General features: G+C 36.5%; 1 long non-coding RNA gene across 1 annotated transcript in view; it reads left to right on the forward strand.

Moving 5' to 3' along the window:
• The window catches only part of LOC132346782 (uncharacterized), a 40,236-nt gene extending 32,868 nt beyond the window's left edge, over positions 1 to 7,368 (forward strand). Inside the window, exon 4 of the long non-coding RNA XR_009496734.1 lies at positions 7,239 to 7,368. This is a non-coding gene — a long non-coding RNA (uncharacterized lncRNA). The remainder of the gene's footprint in view (positions 1 to 7,238) is intronic.
• Positions 7,369 to 15,326: the final 7,958 nt, after the last annotated feature.

A 15,326-nucleotide genomic window follows, 5' to 3' on the forward strand; every position in this document is an offset into this window, starting at 1 on the left:
AAGTGTGTCATCTGTTCTGTGCTGTTGTGCGGGTACTAGCTTGTAATGAGAATGCAAATCTCCTTTTATTTATTTATTTTTTAAACCTGCTTGTGTGCAGGGCGCAGAGCACCCTGTAGCAGGACAGGGAGTAGATGAGAGTTACCTGCAGCGTGCGTTGCTTCTCATGGGGCTGGGTGCTGGGTGCGCGCGGTTCACTGACTGTTGCATGGAATGGGTCAAGGTTTGGGAGCATTCGTTGCCTGCTCAGATGTGACTTGCTTTCCTATTTCCCTCATGAATGGTCTCTGCTGGCGTATTTCTGATGTGCGAAGAATGCCAGTATCCGCTATCTAAGAGATGACTGGGGTCAGAGAGGGTAGCTACTTGGCATGTGATTGGCAAAAGCTGTCTTCTCTCAAGTTGTAGGCTAACTTTTTTGAGTGAAATGTTCTGTGTCTGCCTATAAATTTGCTTTACTGCCTATTAATGTCAGAGAAGCTTCATTTTTAATTAGGTAGAATTGAGTCGACTTTGTTTTATGGGGAACACTCCGCATTTCAATGACATGTTATTTTGATATATACTTGGCGTAGTAAGGTTATCAGGTGATGTCAGTCATATGAAGGAAGCCAAGTAAGTTTGGAGGCTTGTCTTTGCTGTGTTTCTTTTATGAAATTTCTGTTAAGCTGGATTGCTCTAAGGATTTTAATGTCGAAAAAATACAAACATGGTTTTTTTGTTTTCTTTCTTTTCTTTTTGGACATTCATCTGCTTGCTAAAAAAAAAAAATCTGTTTTTGTTTTTTAACAGTCAGGGGACAATAGCTAATGTTTACTCATTTACCTGTATGCTAAATGTATGCTAAAAGAAAGCATCATTTCCATTTTATTTTTTGAGAAAAACTTAATTTGAGGAGAAAAAAGGTAGGCATTAATTTAGAGCTACTGATGCAATGAAATGGAGGAATATATTTGAGCTATTAGCCATTTCAATCTCCTGCCTACAAATAATTGATGAGTTTCTATTAAAGATTGACAAGCTAGCAGAGTGCAATGCATTTTTACTAGAAAACTGCAGCATGGACAGTGAATATGCATTATTCCTTTTATTCTATTGCTCCACATTAATAGTTCTGGAATTAAGCTTTATGTTCCTATAGACCTATTGATTAGCATTTAACTGGAGATGTACGTGTGCCCAATCCTGGTCCCCTCCCTCTTCGTGATAATAATTTGAAGTTCGTTGGTTGTTATTCACAACCTGTTTTCATGTTAGTATTTTAAATACATGAGGTTTTCATGTGTCTCCTTAGGACTAGGAAAGGATTTAATGCTATATTGAAAAATCTTCACTTGCCTTCCTGACAATTAGGACACTAGGTAATGTCACTCAGGGATTTATTGGGACTTATGATTGGAAGAGTTCCTCCTTGGGGTCCCAGCTCTGAAAGTCAGCTTCAGTTGTCAGAGTCACTGAAGGGTGTGTCTTGCTTTATAGACTGAATTACGTGTCTTGAGCACAGACTTGCTTTACAAGGATACACAGAGATCGGATAGGTACCCTTTACATACTTTGTTTGTTTATGCATGAAACAAAAGATTGATTGGAAGAGGAAAAAAAGCACTGTAGACTTCCAGGATGCATTCTATAGTCTCCACAGGTTTATGACTCAGTTCACAGGGTCTTGTACAATATCATTTGGATAAGATTTGACTTTCTTAGTGTGTGTGTGTGTGTGTGTTTTCTGCCTTCCTTCCCTGCATTCGCTCCTCATCTTGGTTTGAGAGCAATATTATCAGCAGCTTCCTTCTGAGACCTGATTAAAACAATGTTTCTTAATAGGATGGAAAGTGCTCACAATATTTTAAATAACAGCTTTCCTTAACTGAATCGATAGTACATTATTTTTTAACTTTGCTTGTCATCAGTGCCTACTGAATCTGCCTGTAAGATGCTGAGGGAGTTGCGCACTTACAGAATCACCAGAAAGAAATTGGAAACACATCTGTGATTTTCACCTCATTTAATTTGGGGCTGCCCCATTACAGCTGGGTGGTGAAAGTGGGGCAGTCGGCATGATGTTTCCACAAAGTGTTGTTTTTTGATAAAATTCTGGTAGACACTTCATTTCACCTAGGGCAGTTCTCTCCTGTCTTTGCCCTCTTAGGAAATCAGATGCAAGAATGTAGGGGGCTGCTGGCTGACACACTCACATAATGTAAGGACAGCCACCCTAACGTGCATATTTCTTTGTAAACTAATGACTCCATAAATATAACAAGCATTCAACTCCAATCAAAAGTTTCCAAACCTAAAAACTCAAGTCTCAAATTACAAATCTGAGCAAAGTTTTTATTAAGAGACTGAAAGCTATATTTTGTGGTCTATGACCTTCTTATTTGAATCTCATTATATCTTTTTATTTTTGTGGCCATTTTGGAGAATGGAAAGCAATCTGACGCTCACCTTTGATGAAAATTAACAATACACTTAAACTTTCAAAAAATTCTAGAAATCCCTAAAGCTTTTTTTGGTTTTATTTTTAGTATATAGTGATATACAGTATACAGCAAGAAGTATTAAGACTGAATACAATTTTTTGGAGCATATCTGATTTTCTTTGGTATTTATGAATATTTTTCCTGTAGAGGAACACATAGGTGAAAATAGTTCACCACCACATGATTTGTTTTCTCCTTAGGCATTGCCCAAGGTTATTGGAACATCCTTCGTTTTCAGTATCGAAAAGTGAAATGCACAACAATGAAGATTTTATTAAAATGTATGTTAACCCATTACTGTATGTTCATTTTCAATTCTTTATCAGAAAGCCTGATGTATCATTTTGTGTGTGTCATTCTTTTAAAAAAAGAGATGAGTCAAGTAAAGGAGCAAATTTAATGGGGGAATTTTATGGGAAACATTATACAAATGGCACTGTATGTGATTCCCATTATTAAAATAATTTGTCATTGTATGAAAAAAAGATATAAATTTCAAGAAAGAGTCTTCTTTAGTTATCTGCCCTTTTTTAAATGACAGTGGCTTTTATGCAGTAAAGACAGACACGTTCTCAGGCAAAGCCCATTTCAGGCCAGAATTTCTGAAAGCCCTATTAATGTTTCATGCTAATCAAGGAGAGTGGGAAATAGAGCTGACAGGTGCTTTCTACTCTGCTTATTCCTGTCTTCCTGCATTAGACATTACTAGCTAAAAAAGGGCCAATGGGGTTCTTTTCCAATGCATATAGTAAGAAGGGCAAAAATAAAATGAGTCTTGGCTTAAGTTTCCTGTTGTTTTCCATCTTGGACGAGCTGATAACATTCTTGGTCATATGAGTGCATTGATTATTAATAAGTCTGTTTTACTCTAAACTGTAACCTCAAAAGGGATGTGCCATTTGGACCCAGCATTCCAGTACAGTGAGCCATGCTATTTGTGAATCTATAAAAGTTCCATCTGGACTTCCCCTGTTAAAGTATTGTACCTACAAGTAATTTGAGCTTTTTGCCTATATCTGATAACTTTAATGGAAATTTCATGGGTGGATGTGATAAATTCAGTCACCACCATCCTATCTGGGGACATAATTTAGACTGGAATAAATATACTCTCTGCCTTCTTTTCTAGAATGCTTACGCATAACCACACTTGTCAAAGCTCAGTGCCAGAATGAATACATTCCATCATGTCTAGCCCAAGAAATGATGTGTTGGTTGTAAAATGTTTTATTTTGTTTGTTGTTTTTCATATCTATATATAATTTTAATCTGATTGGATCCACTAATTTATACATAAGATCACTTATTAAGTAAAATCCAAGTACCTTACTCTTATAGGAAAGCCTTCATTTATGCTCACAATTATGGGCTTAAAAATGATATCTTAACATGACTGACTTTGCCACATCTTTTATTCATAGAAAAACTTTTTTTTCTTAAACTGCATTTAGACATGCCAAAGATCATTAGATTCAACTTTACCTACTGAGAGCCTGCCATTTGCTGGCACCTAGTGTCTATCTTAGGAAGGTGGGAGGTGACATATGGTGCCTTTGGGATAGAATAAAATATTACTGTGTGAAGTTTTCAGATAGCGAGGGTGAGGTCACTAAAAACACTGATAGAAGAACAAACTGCAGTTATCCATAACTGAGAGATATAGAAATAGACAAGTTATTTTACCCCTACTTGAAGATGGAAATTTTTTCATGATCAGTTGCCCAGGAAACATTAAAACTGTGCTAAGTTTAGAAAGTGATATAAAGGTCTACGCGTGCATGTGTGCTCAGTCACTTCAGCCATGTCCCATTCTTTGGGACCCCATGGACTGAAGCCAGCCAAGCTCCTCTGTCCATGGGATTTCCCAGGCAAGAATATTGGAGTAGGTTTCCATGTCCTCCTCCAGGGGATCATCCTGATCCAGGAATTGAACCCAAGTCTCCCACATTGGAGGCAGATTCTTTACCCACTGAGCCACTTGGCAAGTACATAAATAAAAACAAAGAAATTATCTTAGGTCATGGAGCCTATCAGCAAAATGAAACAGGACTTTAAAACTTTCTTTTCTTATCCCTCAATGGGGAAGACTTTCTGGCCATGTCCACATACCTAGGTAGAGCAGAATACGGAAATGAATTTGTGCAAATGAAAGCTTTCTATTCTCAACTTCATCGGATCAGAGCAGGTATTGACCAGATTTTGCATAGTCTTAACTTGAAGGAAACACTTCCATATTAAAAGGCTTGAAATTCAAGAATTAAGAGAACTACATCTTAATGTAATAGCCTTGTCACTCAGATGATTCATTAAAGGCAATTGCCCTTAAATTTGGAGGGACAGACACTTTAAAATCTGATGAAAGCTGTAGACCCTTCCTTGAAAAATACACATGCATTCAAAATTTTGCATAAATACAGTGGGGTCCACAGATTATTTAAAACCTATCTATAGGTTCTATATGGTTCCAGGGATGACAGGATAAAAATCCTCCACTTGTACCCACCTAGTTATTATTGAAAATGCAATTTAGCCTCAAACTTGTAAAGCTTTATATTTTTCAGACTAAAGACAAATAAGAATCTAAGAAACATGTTTGATCCCTTTCTCTTTCATCATGCCTGGTCACTTGGTCATAGTTGATTCTTCTGAAGATGGCATTTAAGGGTGCCATTTCTTCTCAAAGAAGAAGACCCTCACACAAAGCACACAGTAGTTTAGTACTATGAGGAGCAATACAAAAAAGGACTAGATACTTGAAACAAGAGATCTAACGTCTTTGTTTCTGAAATGGAGACCTGCATCCCCTAGAACTCTAGTCCACTTTTCCCTTGAACCGGGCCGAACCTCATCTCTCTGAGGTTACTGTTGGAGGACTTATCCTTGGCCAGGATAAGGATATCTTTATCCTTACCCTTATCCGCCCTTTGTATGCTTAGTCTTTCAGTCATGTCTGCCTCTTTGCAACCCCATGGACTGTAGGCCACCAGGCTCCTCTGTACATGGAATTCTCCAGGCAAGAATTCTGGAGTGGGTAGACATTCCCTTCTCCAGGAGATCTTCCTGACCCAGCGATCGAACTCTCATCTCCTATAGTGGGCCTGCCAATACCTGAAATCACTTTTATCAGATTCATTGTAGGTCATTATAATAATAAAAGAAGAAAAAATATGAAGAGACATTTGACTACTGATGTTTTGCTAGGAAACTCAACTTTTTGATTTGCTACTGAGTCATTTTAACTTTGTCTGGAATTCTACAATATTGTCACTGTTCTTGAAAGTGTTGGTTTCATTTTCAAATAGACTTTCCTGCCTTTGCTCAGTCCAGAGCCCATCATGTAGCAGATACCCAACAAAAATCACTGAATGAATTAGTGAGTAAATGAAACTTGATTCCACAACTCAAGACACCATCTTAGTGAATGATGGAAATGTCCACTGATATCATGAAACAAAGTTTTCTAAATTGATCTTCAAAAGTTATCACAGACTGATACCCATTTGCTTCAGGCTAGTTTAAAATGCAAAACATTTTAAACAATCCTAGCTTTTATTTCTCTTTTCCGTCTCTTCTGTATGTTGCTTTATGTTTCCAAATGTTCAATCCCTACTTCATCAGAGGTTGACAGTTAATGAGATGCAAAGAACTTTTTTTAAGTTCACATTGTAGTTCAGTCGCTAAGTCATGTCTGACTCTTTGTGACCCCATGAACTGCAGCATGTCAGGCTTCCCTGTCCTTCACTATCTCCTGGAGTTTGCTTAAATTCATGTCCATTGAGTCAGTGATGCCATCCAACCATCTCATCCTCTGTCACTTCCTTCTCCTCCTGCCCTCAATCTTGCCCAGCATCAGGGTCTTTTCCAATGAGTTGGTGCTTCGAATCAGGAGGCCGAAGTATTGGAGCTTCAACTTCAGCATCCGTCCTTCCAATGAATATTTAGGGTTTATTTCCTTCAGGATTAATTGGTTTGATCTCCTTAAAGTTACATCTGGCAAAACTGTGCTGGCAATCGGTGCTAGCGAAATCATTTTGAAATCCTAACCCCAAGCAACATTTAAATTGTAAAGGTAAATATGATTCTTTCCTATCAGTGTCTAGAAATATACAGCAATATTAACTTTTTTGTTTTATTACATATGACTAAATTCTTATTACTCAGTATATGTGTATATATTGTATATATATGTATGAAGTGAAACAAAAGTGAAAGTTGCTCAGTCATGTCCAACTCTTCACGACCTTGTGGAGTATGTGGTCCATGGAATTCTCCAGGCCAGAATACTGGAGTGGGTAGCCTTTCTCTTCTTCAGGGGATCTTCCCAACCCAGGGATTGAACCCAGGTCTCCTGCATTGCAGACAGATTCTTTACCAGCTGAGACACAAGGGGAGCCCATATATGTCAGTTCAGTTCAGTTCAGTCGCTCAGTCGTGTCCAACTCTTTGCGATCCCATATGCATTTATATATACATATATATAAAGTTATATCTATATTACAAAATTTTATAATTCTAAAATTGTTGTCTCTTGATCCAAATATGTAAGCAGGATTAGCTTTGATAGTTTCGGGCTATGATTAACGAATAGCATTAATCAGCAATATTTAACCTGATTTTTCTTCTCCACTCTGAACTATTTCCAGTTCCATCGCTAACATTTTTCTCTTCAGGGAAGACATAAACCATCCTACAGTATCGTGACTTCTCCATTTAAATTTTGCACAAAAGGTTTTTTTTTTTTTTCTCTATTCCTAGAGTCCTGGAGTCAACCTTCCATGAACTTATATTACATTTTTTAAGGACAGACACAAATAAATAAAGTTTTCAAAACAACATGATTTTTTAAAAAAAGATTTTTAGCAGCGAATTGCAGAATGGCTCACAGTGCAGGAATATAGTCAAGTTTGCATCGGGTAAGGCTTATCATTATTTCTAAGACTATTGTGGTAAGAATTAGATTTCTCTTGTCTTTCCTTAGCAAGTGTAAAACAAATGCATTCCTTCTGACAGTCTATATTCTTAAAGCTCTTTTTTTTTTTTTGAGAGGTGAGGAGGAAAGAGAGTTAATTTTAGTAGTTTCACCCCATCACATACCTGTCATTTTTTAGAAGAGGAAAGCCATTTCCAGAGCATTACTGTCATTTCTAAATCGACTAAACACAGTCTCCTAGCAGCCACAGAATCCCCTGATAAGGACAAATAGTTATATAAAGACAAGCATTAAGATTGCAATGTCACACCCCAGAAGCTATTTTCATGTAGCTTTCCAAAATGGGAGGAAAACACCTCAATCTGGTTGTCAGGTACATATCAGAAGATATAATTACATTCTGGAAGACTCTAGGCAAATCCAGAAGCAATGACAAGCACACTTGTGATAAAGAATCTAAAGAATCAGTCCCCAGCACGTATAAGCTCCATCACTGTTATATCTCAAGGTGAGGGCCATCGCTAAATGAACTTTACAGTGAAAGCTTCTCTTGCCACCAGGATGCCTTGCCATACATACATCACCTGGACCTGGGCCACATGGCCAAGAGAAGGCTGCTTTGGTCCCATAAATGACCACCAAGAACGAAGGTCTCTTTACCTAAACAGATCTAGACAGCATGCTCTTCTCGGGCAGTACTGTCATCAGCATGAGGGCAACTTAGATGCTGGAGCAGAGAGCAGAGTCTAGGATGGGGAGCCAGTTGGGTTACATGAGTTTAACATCCTGTGGTCCCTTCTCCGACTCAGTTTAAGAAAACGTGTCAATGACACAAGAAGATCTGTACCTCTTTTCATACTCAGTTCTATTGGTTGAATTCATGTGAGCCAATGAATTAGATCTTACTCATTAGGTAGTTAAGATATTTGATATTCATAGTTGAAAGGAGATCAGAGTAATACAATAGAAAATGTAGTAACCAGTACATTAGAAAGAAGGTAAACCTGGGAAGTAATCTTAAAACGTCTATTTAAAACACTCAGATCTGGGAAACTGTTTAAGTAACTGTAATAAATCATTAATGAGTGAGCGGTAAAACACTATTTAATCATTAATTAACCATGTATTAACAATAGAAAATATTAGTAATTCATTCTTAATTCACCTAGTGATAGCTACAATATAAGTGCTTGTGGATTCATGTAATTAACTATTTAGCTTATTTTCTAATTAAGTTTTAACATGGTTCTAATGAGAATTTTGCTTTTATTAACCACCTCGATAGCATGGCAGTTTACATGCTTTTCAACTTAGTCTTGCACTCTTCATGTTTTGCTTATAATTGAAATGTTATTATATACAATTATGTTTATTTATATGTAAAATACTCTCAAGATGCAATTTGACAAAGCTTTTATATAACCCATTCATTTTTATATACATAAAATTTTTATTTTTCATTTTCAACTTTCTAAAAAACCTTTAGTCTAAATTGGGCTTTGATTTGATTGAAGTCAATTATAGAGTTTCTAAATGATCAGGATTTCTAAAATAATTGTTATATAAATGTTATTCCCACTGGAATATAAAAGATACTTGGAGGAGCTTTTGCCTGTTTTAACTAAAGTTTTCAGTAAGTACTTCACTTTATCTGTCTGTGAAAAATGGCTAGCTCAACCAACTTTTACTACAATGAAACAAATAAATAATATTTAATTTGTATATATTTTACATCAGACTTTGGTAAAAAATTTCATCCTGAGAAACTAAACCTTATCTTATTGACCATTGCGAGAAAATTTCTTCAAACGAGATTTGAAATCACTCAAATAACAAAGGTGATCCAGAATAAATAATATATTATTGCATCCACTAAGGGCAGAAGAGTAAATTGTGGGCTTAATATTATTTTCTTCTTCTAGTTAATATTATAACAATGATTCTTAGTAAGTATATCTGTGGAAATCTAATCATATTAAGTTGGTTATATGTCAGAAATATGACACAATTGACTCTATACTGTGGAGCCAAGTATACATTTTAGTAAAAGATAATATGAGCATTCTCAATCAAAATTTACAGAAAATAATATTTAAGTTGACCACCTAAACAGGAAAAGCACTAAGTACTCTTGTTTGTGGGGGCCTTATGTCAATGGTAAAAGGGGGAATAAATGAAAATAGAAGCAAATCTGAGATACTTCAGGTTAATCATTGGGCGTTTAAAGGGATTGAAGGTGAAGGGCTGTATTTACAGGGCCATTAATTCCCATCACAAAGAGATGGCCCTGTGGCCTTTGTCACACTTGTCAGTCAATCCCAATCAGTAGCCAATCAAGCAGTTGGCTGGGGAGAGGAGACAAGAGGGTAATACACTAAGCAAATGGATTTGACTAGCCTAACAAGACTGCACTGGACTTAATGACTGCCAAGTACCAACTCCATTTTTTTCCCAAAGGCAAAACATTTCGGAGTTGTCATAAAGACAATGCCATTGTAGAAATGTCAAAAATTTATTTACCCGTCTTTGAAATTGAGTTTTATATAAGTGCAAATATATATTAATTAACTTTCAACTATTCTGAGGAACATATGAAAAAAAGAAACTGCTAATAATAATTGAAATAGTTTATGGTGGGCACAAAAAGAGCATGTGACTATGGCTGAAATAAAGTTGTTTCTTGGTAAGCTAAATTACCTAGTTCAGGTTTCCAGGAAATAAATAGCGTGGTCCAGTGATGTTATGATCTATCATGAGCAAGGTATTTCTGTTTTTACAAAGTGAGAGCTCTCCATAGGGTGTGTCTTTTTTAAGGAGGGAGTACTCACTATTAGCAATTTAAACCAGATCAATAACGGTAGAAGTATTGTGCTAATGAGCCCAAAGTTACTGCTACCCTCCCTGTGCAGGCCAATTAGGCTCACACAGAGAATAACTCTATTCCCGGACAACTGAGTGTACCCCTGTTCCTGAACAGCCTTGACATTGACTGGGAAGCAGAGTAGGGATGTTAAATGTCGATTTTAAAGGCAACCATTGCTGGGCAACCAGCTACCAATGCCTCTCCAGGAGTCTGAGGTCCTCAGTAGTAACAAGGTCTCCAGAAGAGGTTAGCACCACAGGCCACCTTGACTTAGCATCCAAGTTATCCAAACTCTGTCCTGACAAATCAGGGAGTCTTGTAGATTTCAAGTATCAAATGACTTTCACATATTAGGAAAACTGATTCAACAAAGAGAACAATAAAAAAGGCATTTGCTTTGAATGTCAAGCCACAGGAAAATACTATCGTTGGAATTAGTACTCCAGATTTTTCTCCTCAGCACTAAACTAAGTTATTCAAAGACCAGATCACTCTAGTTTTCATCTTAGACTCTCCAAAACCTACCATAGTACTTACTGTGACCTGTAGGTTAGCATGTAAGACCCATAGATACCTTAAATTTCCTAGTAGTCATGTATAAAAAAGGAATTAATTTAATAGTTTATTTTACTTAACACAATAGATCCAAAGTATGATCATTTCAACAGATAATCAGTGTAAAATGCTTATCTTCCAGCCATGACATGTGAGTGCTCAGTGGCGTCCACTCTTTTGGGACCTCATGGACTGTAGCCCATCAGGCTCCTTTGTCCTTGGGATTTTTCAGGCAAGAAAACTGGAGTGGGTTGCCATTTCCTCCTCCAGGGGTCTTCCCAACCCAGGGACTGAACCCGTGTCTCCTGCATCTCCTGCTTTGGAGGTGGATTCTTCACCTGCTGAGTCATGGGGGGAAATAGCACACTTCAACTGAGACTAATCACACCTCACGTGCTAGAGGGACGCATGTGGATATAGGAGAGCATGACTACAGATGCTCAGTTCATGCCTTTGATGAGGATATATAAAAGGAGGGACAAGTAAATGACTGAATGAAGAATATCAAAACAGAAAAGTAATCACTTTGACTTTATTGCACAGATCGAGATTATAAACTATTTAAGATTTTTTAAATTGTACATTAATTGCTGGGTGAAATGATGAGGACCAGTATATGTCAAACTTTGAATCACCTAATTTTACAGTACCTTTTATTATTTGGAGGATCAGCTACTTGAAAAAAATTTCAGCAACTATTTGCATCTAGATTCAAAGTATTTATTAACTATAAAATTGAGAGTATGTCACTATAAATAGACTACTTCATAGGTCTTTATGAAACAATGGGCTTGCATAAGCTCATTATTTATTATAACTTCAAAATAATTCTAGGAACATTTTCCATTGCAAGTTGAAAGTACATTTTAGAGCAATTTATTCTACAGCAACTCTGCTGCTCATTGCTTTGGTCTGAATATAATTCCAGGTATGGTAGTAAATAAACCATTGTGTTCCATTTTCCCACCCAGTGGTAAAGAACGTGTAGACAGAAGTGGTTAATGTTATACAACTATAGCCAAGCAATGTCCTCTGCCAGGTTCCTCCTGCCCTGCCAGTAAAAATTGAAAGACTTATAACAGAGGAAGATTTTATGAAAAAACAATACAAAGACATCTATAATAATATGTTATCTTATAAAGTATGTTTTATTTATTTTTTTCTTTCTCTATCTTTTTTTTAATTTTATTTTATTTTTAAACTTTACATAATTGTATTAGTTTTGCCAAATATCAAAATGAATCCATCACAGGTATACATATGCTCCCCATCCTGAATAAAGTATGTTTTATATAATACAAAATTGCATACCAGCTAGAGTTCTGTCAACCATTCAAAAAGCATTACATAAAACTTTTTTCAGGGGTAGAGGGGGAGAAATTATCTTTTATAGAAAGACTATTTCATTACTTTTCAGAAAACACACGATTATCTTTTCAGAGAAGAATGTTTTCTAGATTAGTAAAAACCAAAGCAAAAAGACTGAGTTTTCTGAATAGTTTTCCGAATTCTTTTACAGTAAGATTTGCAGGAAAGAGTCTTTTGTATTTTATCACTGTAAAAATATTCAGCAAGCCCAGGTCACTCATTCCATTATATAATCCAGTATACATGAGTGACCTAAGTAGCCTGTTGTCCTTCCACCTTCTGTGTTAGTTTCTCTCCTGCCTCTGTTTCAGTCACTGCGCATTATCATAAATATTGAAGTGTGAAAACAAGGATTTAGAATATCAACAGCTCCACTTAACGCCATTATTTCCACATCATTTTATTCATCTACTACACTCTCCAGTAACTGTCAGAACTTTAAAAGGATAAACTTTAGAATTATGCTTTCCTGGATTAAATGACAATGTATTATGTTCTAATGAACAGATTTAAAGTCTCTCTGCCTGGAGCTAGCAGCTCTTTGCCCAGTTAGGTTTGCTGGATTAGGCACACAGCGGCAGGTTTGGTTTTTAAGTTAGTAAACCACTTTTCCCCAAAGCAGCTATTTTACTTATATTAGTTTCTATTTAGTGCCCCTTAGCTGAAGATAGAGTTCAGACTAACTGGTTTTCCCCAAAGTAAATACAGTAGTTCTCTTACTCTCAGAGTTGGAGGGATTTTTGTGACTTTTTTCTTTTTTCTCTTTCCAAATACACAAGTCATCTTATGCAGTAAAGCATGCTTGTCAATGCACATGTCAGCCAACTTTAAGAAGAATAGTCTGAGAAAAAATAAAAAGTAAATTATTTAAGTGGAGTTGTAGAGGAAGCTTGAAAGAATTCTGTTTGGAGGGTTTCTGTGCTTCACCAATGGAAAGGAGACTCTGGATCTCTCACTAGTCAGCTTCTGTCATAACTGGGGCTGACAGTTCACATTGAAAATTCTGTTTTCTTCCTTCCCAGGAAAGCAAGTCAAAGTTAAGCCAACAAACTGTTGTTGGCAAGTGCCTTTCCTTTGTTTCCTCTTCTTTAAATTAGCCATCTGAGTTTTGTATGGGATTTGTGAATGGATTTCCAGGATTTTGGACCACAGATTTGAGTAGGCACTAAACACTTTTAAGTAAAAATAAAGATCCTTTGTGATGAAAATTGTGGTCCCCTGAATGCAGCTTTCTGGGTGAAGAGAGAAAACTGAAGTTGCATTGTGTGGAAGAAACATACAAGAAACTAAGCAAAACCACTGTTATATCATTAATTTCTTTTTTTTTTTTTTTTTTTTTTGAGCTGCAGTTGAATCTGGCAGTGAGCTATCTCGGGCAGGGGGGGTGGTGTATTTCATTTGTCTGTCAAATGTACTACCACTAACGGATTGCTATTAACTTTGGCACACTAATGATTACAGGGAATGCAAGAATGAGTCAAAACTGCGCCATACAGTACTTTGCTCTTATGCAGAAATTATTAACGAAAGTGCTCCTATCTTACTCTGTTTTATGCTTCAAAGTCTAGCATAAGTCTATGCTTCAATGTCTAGTTTGGGATCACTGTAATGAACTTTTCCAAAGTCTTTCTAGAGGCGAAATGCATGCTTCATTTCAAGGAGTACTTCAGGTGTGACTTATTTTAGGAAAACCCATTTTACAAAACTCCAAACCTAACAAAACAGATGAACAACTAATGAAAAAGGGTGATATTCTTCAGAATAACAGAAGAAATAATTATTTTACAAGAGGATTCACTTTACATTTAGGGAAGTCCTTTGCATATTAAATATAAAATTTAATTTTCTGACAATCAGTTATCCTATAACTATGGGGGAATATTTTATTTATGCTTCCACTAAGTTACAGGCAATTTTATAAAATACTCAATCACTAGCAATTTCACTAGAATCAGTGGAGTGGTTAGTTGGATCTATGTCGTGTCTGAGACACAAACAGGCATGAGGAATTGGTAAACCTGTAAAACACGGACATATAGGGTTTGTGTTTATTTAATATCCCTGTTATATCAGTTTACCATGTGTGCATGTCACAGCATTGTTCCACTCACTGACTTATCTGAAGATAATACAGTATTTGCAAGACCAGTTCATTAAGGTTAATTTGTTCAAAAATATTAGAATCATTAATTTCTGGCTTATAGCTAATGGCTGTTCTCAGCCAGTGTCTTGCTTCATCATTAGTGTCGCTGAGACGATAACTCACACCCAACTGTTTTTACACTATCTAATAGAATCAATTGATGTGATAGTTGACAAGATGCTGTTTTGCATTTTGTCATCACACTAATGCACATGGCTTAAAGGCATTGGCATCCATAATGTGGGGCAGTTTTGTAGGAGACTAGAATAGGCTGAAGCTGCAAGGGCCATTTTCATAAAATATTAATGAAATTGAAAAATACACTGGGGTTGAAGGCTTGTCTGCTAAATGTAAGGTAAAATCTATTCTGTTCTGCTTTCTGATGACTGTAATTAGCAGCCCTAATTAAAAATTCAAACCTTGTGTATATTTGAAAGCATGAATCTTAGCTCGCATTGTGTTTATTTCCTTTACAAAGTATTTTATTTTACAACACTAATTGAACAGGATCCTTCCTAGTCCGACAGCCGCAGCTGGCTGGAGCCAGTTTATGTATCCAGTCTCTCAAGACTACTTCCTTTTGTAAGCAATAAAACATCTTTAAAAAACATGTATATGCTCTCTATGAGCCATTAACTCTGTGCCACCCAGCACCGGGCTGGTCTTCTTCCCACACATGGTGTTGTATTTTTTTTTTTTTTTTCACTTAAATGTGACCTCTTTGAAGAGGCTGCTTTTTTCTGATCTTCAATATTTAATGTGGATTTACTTACATTAAATGACCATCTTACCAAAGGAGCGAAGGCCCACTTCTGACATTATTTATGAATAGCCTACGCTCTGCAAAAATATGGAAGGAATTGCCCGGGAATACCTATTAGTTCCGGTAGAAAAATCTACTTTTGATCATTGTTTTTTAAAGTTATTTTGAAATCGGTGGCTGGGATGCTGATGCTTCACTGGGGAATGTGTGACAGCAAGTGA

Source organism: Bos taurus, chromosome 12, assembly GCF_002263795.3.
Source record: "Bos taurus isolate L1 Dominette 01449 registration number 42190680 breed Hereford chromosome 12, ARS-UCD2.0, whole genome shotgun sequence".
In the NCBI taxonomy this organism is placed as follows: domain Eukaryota; kingdom Metazoa; phylum Chordata; class Mammalia; order Artiodactyla; family Bovidae; genus Bos; species Bos taurus.